Here is a 9,040-nt window from a genome sequence, read left to right as displayed (position 1 = left end):
ACTAGATTTAGATATGTATTGTTGTAATGGGCAAATTTGAAAGAAAAGATGCATTATGTAACTTATCTGTTTGAGGATACGCCTGCTTGTGTCCATGGAGATGTTATTGCTTTAGTTAGACGGCAGTGAATGTATCTGGTGATGCTCAATTACTGGTCTGATCTGTGGAGAGGAGTAAAAAGCTATGTCTTACAGGTTTTTTTTGAGCACCTGTAATTAAAGTAAAAGCTAACTAAATAGATTAGTTGAACGCCATACTGTGGAACATTCTAAGTAGAGCAATAACAGCTCCAAGGAATTGAAAGAAAAGTTACAAAGTGCACCTTTAAATGTGATTTGGTTCGATTACAAAAAAATATGTAAAAGGGACCTTAATTTTTCTCCAGATTTTCAATTTGATTATTGACAGTGACTCAATACGGCGTGTAAAGCTTCCTGGTTATGTCAGCATTTATCATAAAACTGTGCAAAGACATGGGAAAAGGGAAGAAACATTTTCATTAAATATCAATAGATACATTTAGTTGTTCGAGAGCTGACTTAAATAATCATCACCCAGAGAGGGCTTAAGTGATTTACACACTGGATTAGCTTTCAAATTAAACTTTGCCTCAGTTGTTTTATACCTCAAGTGTTTTTGTTTTACAAGTGCCTGTCAGACAAAACCAAATGCAGTTCAATGCAAATGTCTTCATATGGTATTGATTGACTCTTCTTTGCATTCTTCACTGTGCTATTCATCAACCAGCTACAGTATTGTGGAAATGTCCAATTATTTCTGTTTCTGTAATATCCTGAAGTTTATAATACATCAATACATGTGTCGCTCTGGGTTTTCTTCGCTCTGTTTGTGATGAATGTCCCGTATTTTGTGACAAGTTTCCCTCATTTTATGTGAGAATGAAAAACGTGCCCCTTTTAAGGCCCAAAGTTACTTGCCCCAGAGTTGAGAGAATAATGTAGGTCAATTAGTGAATTGTGATGATTTTCAAAATAAAATTTCAAATCAATCTATTGTCCAAAAAAGTAAAACTAAATGTGAAGCGCTTTTAACATGGCTGTTTTTATTTTCAAATCCACTTTATTTCAGTTTCCATAGTGCTGCGCAGAACAATAAAAACAACTAAATATATAATAAATGCTCAATCTGATCTTTCTAGTCCCAAGACCATGAAACCAGTAAATTCTAATTCAAGCAAAATCTTAAAAACGTAAAATGGCAATACAAATAAATAAATAAAATGTATAAATAAGTCAATTACAAATAATAATAATAAAAGGCATCTCAATAACTGTTTGATTTCATAAAGCTGGTCACAAACAATTGAAACGGTGTTAAAATGAACAAAGTATTTCACATTTCAATCATCGTAAAATGATCATGTTTTTCCTCACAATAATTTCAGCCCTAAAATGTGGTACTGTGACACCCGTAGTTCAGGTTAAGGTACACTTTTCTCTAGAGAGATTTTTCCTCTGCATACTTGAAACACGACGCCGATTGAACACAATTGACCACTTCGCCTTTATATGATTTAATTTGTAACGCACACATTTGAAAACGACTGCCATTTCCAAAAGCTTTAATGTATTTTGCAGGCAACGGCTCATAAAGACCTGTTTTTACCTCTCACATTTGACCACTTAAGTTTGTTTTTGATAATAGTGATATTACAAACCTCTTTTCCATGATGTTGGAAAGTAGAAATGAAAAGCCTGAATAATTATGGGCCCCCTGTATTCACCCGGCTGCCTCCGCTCCGCCGCATCACGATTCGTCTGGGGCCGGCATGACAGCACCACTGACCATTAATATTCATTTAACCAGGTTTACACCACATCTACAATCCACACGGCTGCTCACACATCCATCCCTTCATCTCCTTTCTTATTTGTCTGGCCAGTACTTCGTTCCATCTGGCATCAGAGGTGGGTTTTGTTCTGTCAAAATAATATTAATCAAGCAAATTTCAGCCATTCAAACTAATTCTCAGTTAATGTTCATTGTAGAACTTTTCTGGTTTAGTGACTGTCACAATGTCATAATTATGAATTGTCCTGCTTTGCTTGGACAATTCCTTAAAAGGTGCTGTATCTAGTTTTGACGGTCTAAAAATGTGAAAAACAGAACTTTGCAGCCCAAAGTTATTGATCAGTTAAGTTATGCATTCTGAGCATCCTAATTAATCACCACGATGAGTTTATACAACTTTCAGAGTCTAGAGTGGAGTTTACCATCATGCTAAAGCTAACCAACATTAGCACTTCCTGCTTCACGAAGAATAAAACGCTCTATAGTTGAATGCAAGCAGCACACAGCGGTCAGATTTTCACCCTAAGCTAGTTTTACAATCCATCTGTACTGGGGCAAAACAGACAAGCCAAGCTATTAAATGAATATATATATATATATCTCTATATATATATATATATATATATATATATATATATATATATATATATATATATATAATATATATATCGGGATTTCAACAAGTTTGCTTTACATTTTCAACATATTTAAGACCTATTTACACACTTTATCACAAAAAAAGTATTTAAATGCTCTTTCTGTTTTTCACCTACCCCTGCCCACATCCTTGTACTTACTTATGATTATAAAAAATATTCAGGTTATAGGCAACATTGTAGTGTGCCAAATGTTTTGGTGTGTTTTTCATTAATAAAAACTTTTAAACAAAAATATGATGCTTGCTACTTTGAATGCCACTGTGAAGAGGCGTGGCTTATCAATTCTGCAGTTTTGAACAGGAAGTCGACTTATGAAGCCTGCGTAAATTCAGCCTGGAAGACCTAACTCCATCCATCTACGTCAAGTCCACCATGGAAGGACCCCTCTCCCCAGCGCCATCATCGCACTCAAGCGGGCGCCCGCCTGTCCGTCTGTGAGAGTCAGATCCCTCACTTCACCATGGACTCTCCCAGGTTTCTGCGCTTATCCCAAAGAGGTTATGCAGTTTTTCCTGGCCAAAGAAGTAGGGTGAAAGGTCAGGGGGCGTCTGTACCATGGCCCTCGCACCTGCTCCTCATCCCCAATCAACGCTCTCAGTGACTCCTCCCTGCTCCAATCGGCACCAGGCGGTCACATTTAAGCCCTCAGGCTGATGGCTCGGCCGCTCAAACCGTACTGCGACCCACCACCTCCCCAGCTCCTCCTCTGCATTCCCCTCATCCTCTACCTTCTCTTCACATCTACCACCACCAGTCTCCAGGCTCCGGGGGGAGACATCTAATACAAATAGATCATGGAGTGCCAATGATCGCAACGTCTTCCGCCGGGGTCTGAGCGCCAAATAACTCTCGAATAAAGCTTGCTCAACAGTCCATTCTCGTGGTCTCTTTGTCTCTCCAGGGTGAACAATTATTTAACTGTTTATATATAGCATTTTACAGTGAAGAACGTGTCAAATTCAAAATACCCCAAAAACATGTCTTTTATAATCAATTGTTTTTTCAGTCTAAAGCGAAAGTGGGTGAAACTTTTTGCTTTATGGATAGTTTCCGGCCTCCCTGTGAATTCAATATTGAAGATTCAGAAGGATCCATCTCTGCATACAGGGCCTGCATTATTCCGACGCGCCAAAAACAAGAGATCTATACGGCGCCGCACAGCCGGATGAGACAAGCGAGCCTGTACAAACAACTCCAGCACGCTACCGATCTGTTTCTCCAAAGCACAGTGCAGCTTCCTATATAACAAGTAAAGCTTATATATATATATATTAATATACAGTTAAACAACGACTCAAAAGATACATCCACGCACAGACCTCCACTATAATTGTTGTGCCACGCTCAAAACAAAATCAAAACCTTGACAGATATAACATTCAGCTTAAAGATGATCTGGAATTACTGGAATTTACCAAAACGAAACTGAGATTAGAATTGCTACTATCAATTGTTTTATGTATGTTAGTTACATATTTATGTTTGCTTTATTATTACTGTTAAAAAGTTTTATACATATGGCAGAGTAGTGAATGGCATGTGATACAACAACTCTTGGGACTTATTTTTCATTAACAGTACGCTTGATATTTTTACTGCTGTACTTCTGTGTGATGTTCTTATATTTGAAAAAAGCAATAAATAAAGTTTGAGAATAAAAAAAATTGCTACTATCGCACTTTCTCGTGCAGGAGCTGCTGTGGTTTAGTCTCAGTGAAACTTTGGCAAAGTTCCAGTTTGCACCATTTAACGCCATTGACCACAGCGCCATCTTTTTAAATAACCACAATTCATTAAATACTCAATTTGCCTGAGTCTGCACTACATGGACAATCTATACAGTTTGTTTTGTTTATGTTTTTAATCTAAATGCTGATTACTCCTAAATGGGGCGTCGGGTCCCTATGGATCACTTTTAAATGGGATAAATGAGCTTCAAACATAAAGAAGCACAGCTCCTGATGAGGCGGTGCAATTAACCACTAGTGTTAAGAGCATTTCGAACTTGAAACATTACATTATTAGTCATAAGTATAATATCTATCGTCAAAAGCCTGGTTGGTCATCAAAGCATTATTTTCATTTCACTTTTGCCTGACACGTTTGTTTGACCTTTTTGCTGTTGAAATGTATACATTTTATTGACATATAACAGAAAAAACATGTTCACTTTAATACACTGGAGAAATGGTTAGAGTGATGTTTTTTTCCATGGAGATTTAGTTATTGATTTGGTTAATTTAACAGGAACAGTACACAATAATCAACATTTCTGTTACTGTTCCAGAGTTATGAATTTCTGAGTTTGCCAGAGAGGTTTGTATTCTGTAGATCTGCGTTCTCTATAAACAGATGGTCATCGTAAACACACAACAGTAAGAGTAATGAAAAACAGTGCAGAATTATACAAGACTGCAATTAAAAGGCAGAGAAGACACAGAACAAACATCAAAGAGCATTAAATACTGTGTACGACAATAAAAATGCATAAAACACGGGACACAGAGAAGGAGACTGTCACAGGTCTGATGTGTTATCACTTTGCATTTTCTCTATATCTTTGTATCTTTCATTTATTCAAGTACAGACGTTTTTGTCGATAAAACATCTCACATTGGTGGCTCCACGTGCTCGTCTCCATGGACAATGCCAAGCTGTAATATTTTATGGAAAGCAATGAAATATCCGTGAAAAAATCTGGTTTGAAAAGCCACGGAAACGGTGCAGTGTGGGCTTGTTGGTGCACACTGACCATTTCACATGAATAAACCTGCTTGTTATAATATTTTAGAGGCAAGACAAGGTGGAATAAGGTGAATGGAGCACCTACGAAACTTTTAAATAATGCTGACTCCATCTTGTTAGCTGCATAGTATGGAGAGACGGGTCAAATGCAGAGGACAAGTTTTCCTTAAAGCTGGGGTGCCTAAGTCTCCAACAGTGACTATTCCTTAAGCTCACAAAAACATTGCTTTTTTGCCACTACAGCTTTAGCACCGACTTTCAGACACAAACGTGAAGCAGGCCAATCATCTCTCAAACCAAATCCACATATAGTGACTCACATGGCTCTTTCTCACAAGATACGATGTTAAATAATTCAAATAAGACAGGTCTGATTTGCAACACACTTTCTGAGGCGGAAGGAGAATTGACTTTAATTGAGAGAAAGAAAGAAAGTAGGTTATTACCTCAAGCTTTACCCATGCTTGACCTGTCCTCAATTAGGGTCGACTGACTGCGCTAATAAAAGTGTGCTCGTTTTGAAACCACAAAAATCAAATAACTCCACTTCTTGTGCATTGCGGCGGCAGCGTGGCTCAATAATCTCACATTCTGGATTGCAAACATACGTAGCCGTCTCGTGGTTTTGCTTGAGAGCTGTGAGTCAGCTTGGTGAGAGCTTATTTATTGAAATAGACGACGTGCCCACTTGCCTTTGGCATATTCTGAGCACATGTGAAGCCCAGCCACTTCAGCTTGATTCTGCACATTTTCCACATGCCTGTGCATAACGTGCGGTTTGAATTCAAATGGCTTAATTTGTCTTTCAGGTAGAAGTGCTTTTACTGAGGCTGATCCAATTCATCCAATTCTGACCATATTATTGCCCTGGGGCTCTTGGTTTGCAGCCCCCTGTAATTTCACCCCGACATTAATTGGCATGTTCCCATCCAAACTGAGCAAGCCACCCCCACACGAAGGCTGAACTCTGGTAACGTAAACCACTGTTCTAATCGCGGAGGGAAATTGGTCCCTTTGTGTTGCCGTAGAAATGATGCAACAAGCCATAGCCGCTCGTCTTTTTAATTGCCACTGTAGTTGAGGAGAAAGTTTTCAGAGAAGTTTAGTTGGTGCAACTTGTAGAAGGGTGCTAAAATGTGCTCGGTATATCTGAGACATATGGAGACAAGTGCTTCCCAGACGAGAAGGCAGCATTCTCCACTGGATCTAATTGAAATGGTTTGTTTTGTGGCCCGCGATTACAGGAGTGGAGCGAGGCTTTTGACAAACTCACAATGGAGTGTTCACTAATTATGCAACAATTACAGGCCTGCTGATGTACTGTAGGGCTTCTTTGGATTGTTTTGTTTGGACTAGGCGTAAAATGCTTGAATTTGGAGTTACATAAACAGATATGGGGTCGTTCAAATTGTTTGGTTAGTAGATAGATGGATAGAGAGAGAGAGAGATAGAGAGATAGCCATCACAATCATGCCAAGACTCAAGCATAGGCCTGCATAAATAATAACAATTGATAAACGTTAGCAATAGTGTAAGTTAAAAATAGAAAGAAGCACACAGCCTATTCGAACTATAGTCAGTCTGTGTATTGTATGTTTCTTCTAATAAGACAGATAATGCAAACAGAAGGCATATGCATGATTTACCCGGCATGTTACGGCTGTGGGACTCCCGGCTCTGTCAAAGTTAGCAAAAGAAGTCTAAATGATCGAGTTACAAGTGTTAGTAAGTAAAACATTTTCCTAATGGCAAAAGCCTATCCCAGCAACCAAAGGTCAACGTTGGGCTGCACCTCGGTCTCGACAAAGCCCATGTGACACGGGGGGGGTTTGACATGAGGCGCCATTATTTACTCGGTACTTTCAGTCACTTTGGGGAAATTACGTAAAGATGCACAAAGTAACTTTTCTTGTTTGTTCACCATGCAAATACAGATGTTATTGTTTGGTCAGAAATGTTCCACAGTATAGCATTACAATTAAAAAATGGGACAGGAATTTGTACCATAAGCTTGTGCAAACATGTGCAGATTGATATCATGGGATGTTTTTCAATGTATATTTGGCACTGTTAAAAATGGAACACAGTGCTTTCTAACTGCAAAAATATAGGCTGTAATATAAAATGAATAAAATATGGTAAAGCAAAATTCTGAACTGAATCCCACAATGTAGTTCTTATAAAAGTTGTCAAAATATGGCATGGTCTGGTGCACCTCAAATCTCCACAGAGAAACACCACAGACAAAGTTACAAGTCACTGTAGGAATGCATGTTTTTCAGTGTATTATGGCAATACAATCACTAGCAAATCAATGCATTCATTTATAGGTTTAATTTCATATCATGGAACTTTACTGGTGAATCCATAACATCTCCATGGAGACCAGCAGGTGAATCCCCCCTTCCACTAGAAAAGTTACACAGTGGACCTTTAAAGAGTTGGGGAAACTTAACTGTTTAGTGTCCCGATTCTGTGACAAACGCCAATTAAGATTTTGAAATGTCATTGTCTGATACGTTTAACGAGACGGAGGATAATGGGGACAAATTCTTCCAGCCAGCACGCATTTCTCTGCGCGTTAGAAAAGACGCATGTGTATAGCCTATACTTATTATTCTAATGAGTGATTATCAAGAGTCAAATCGTCTCCACGGGAAACGTCCAAATGAGAGCGTGCGGGAGAAGTGTTTGCGCGCTCTCAGACGTGCCTATTATTGGTTTCATTATTATTTTCAGCTCCATTCGCCCCATTATGAACAAACGCTGCTGCGCGCGGAGTGAAGGGGCGACACCACTGCTCTGCCTTTCATTCCAGACAGAGAGAGAAAGAGAGGGAGAAAGAGAGAGGAAGAAAGAGAGGGAGGGAGAAAGAGAGGGAGGGAGAAAGAGAGGGAGGGAGAAAGAGAGGGAGGGAGAAAGAGAGGGAGAAAGAGAGAGAGTAAGAAAGAGAGAGAGGAAGAAAGAGAGGGAGGGAGAAAGAGAGGGAGAAAGAGAGAGAGAGGAAGAAAGAGAGGAAGAAAGAGAGGGAGGAAGAAAGAGAGGGAGGGAGAAAGAGAGGGAGAAAGAGAGAGAGAGGAAGAAAGAGAGGAAGAAAGAGAGAGAGGAAGAAAGAGAGGGAGGGAGAAAGAGAGGGAGGGAGAAAGAGAGGGAGGGAGAAAGAGAGGGAGGGAGAAAGAGAGGGAGAAAGAGAGAGAGTAAGAAAGAGAGAGAGGAAGAAAGAGAGGGAGGGAGAAAGAGAGGGAGAAAGAGAGAGAGAGGAAGAAAGAGAGGAAGAAAGAGAGGGAGGAAGAAAGAGAGGGAGAAAGAGAGAGTAAGAAAGAGAGAGGAAGAAAGAGAGGGAGGGAGAAAGAGAGGGAGAAAGAGAGAGAGGAAGAAAGAGAGGGAGGGAGAAAGAGAGGGAGGGAGAAAGAGGGAGAGGAAGAAAGAGAGGGAGAAAGAGAGAGAGGAAGAAAGAGAGGGAGGGAGAAAGAGGGAGAGGAAGAAAGAGAGGGAGAAAGAGAGAGAGGAAGAAAGAGAGGGAGAAAGAGGGGAAGAAAGAGAGGGAGAAAGAGAGAAAGAAAGAGAGGGAGGGAGAAAGAGGGAGAGGAAGAAAGAGAGGGAGAAAGAGAGGGAGAAAGAGAGAGAGGAAGAAAGAGAGAAATAGAGGGAGAAATAGAGGGAGAAATAGAGAGAGAAAGAGAAGGATGGCGAAGGAGGGAGAGCGCGCACATGTGATCAACCAATCTTCAACGAGATTCTATAATGTAGCCATCCCTTGAACTTTACTTCACTCAGAGCCACCTGCACGACGCGCCGCACTCGTAAATCGCACTCGCGCGCG

Source organism: Eucyclogobius newberryi, unplaced genomic scaffold (genome assembly GCF_026437365.1).
Source record: "Eucyclogobius newberryi isolate DKJ021-1_F unplaced genomic scaffold, fEucNew1.0.hap1 SCAF_19, whole genome shotgun sequence".
Classification (NCBI taxonomy): Eukaryota; Metazoa; Chordata; class Actinopteri; order Gobiiformes; family Gobiidae; genus Eucyclogobius; species Eucyclogobius newberryi.
The sequence above is the reverse complement of the archived record's forward strand: the minus strand, read 5'-3'. Positions refer to the sequence as shown.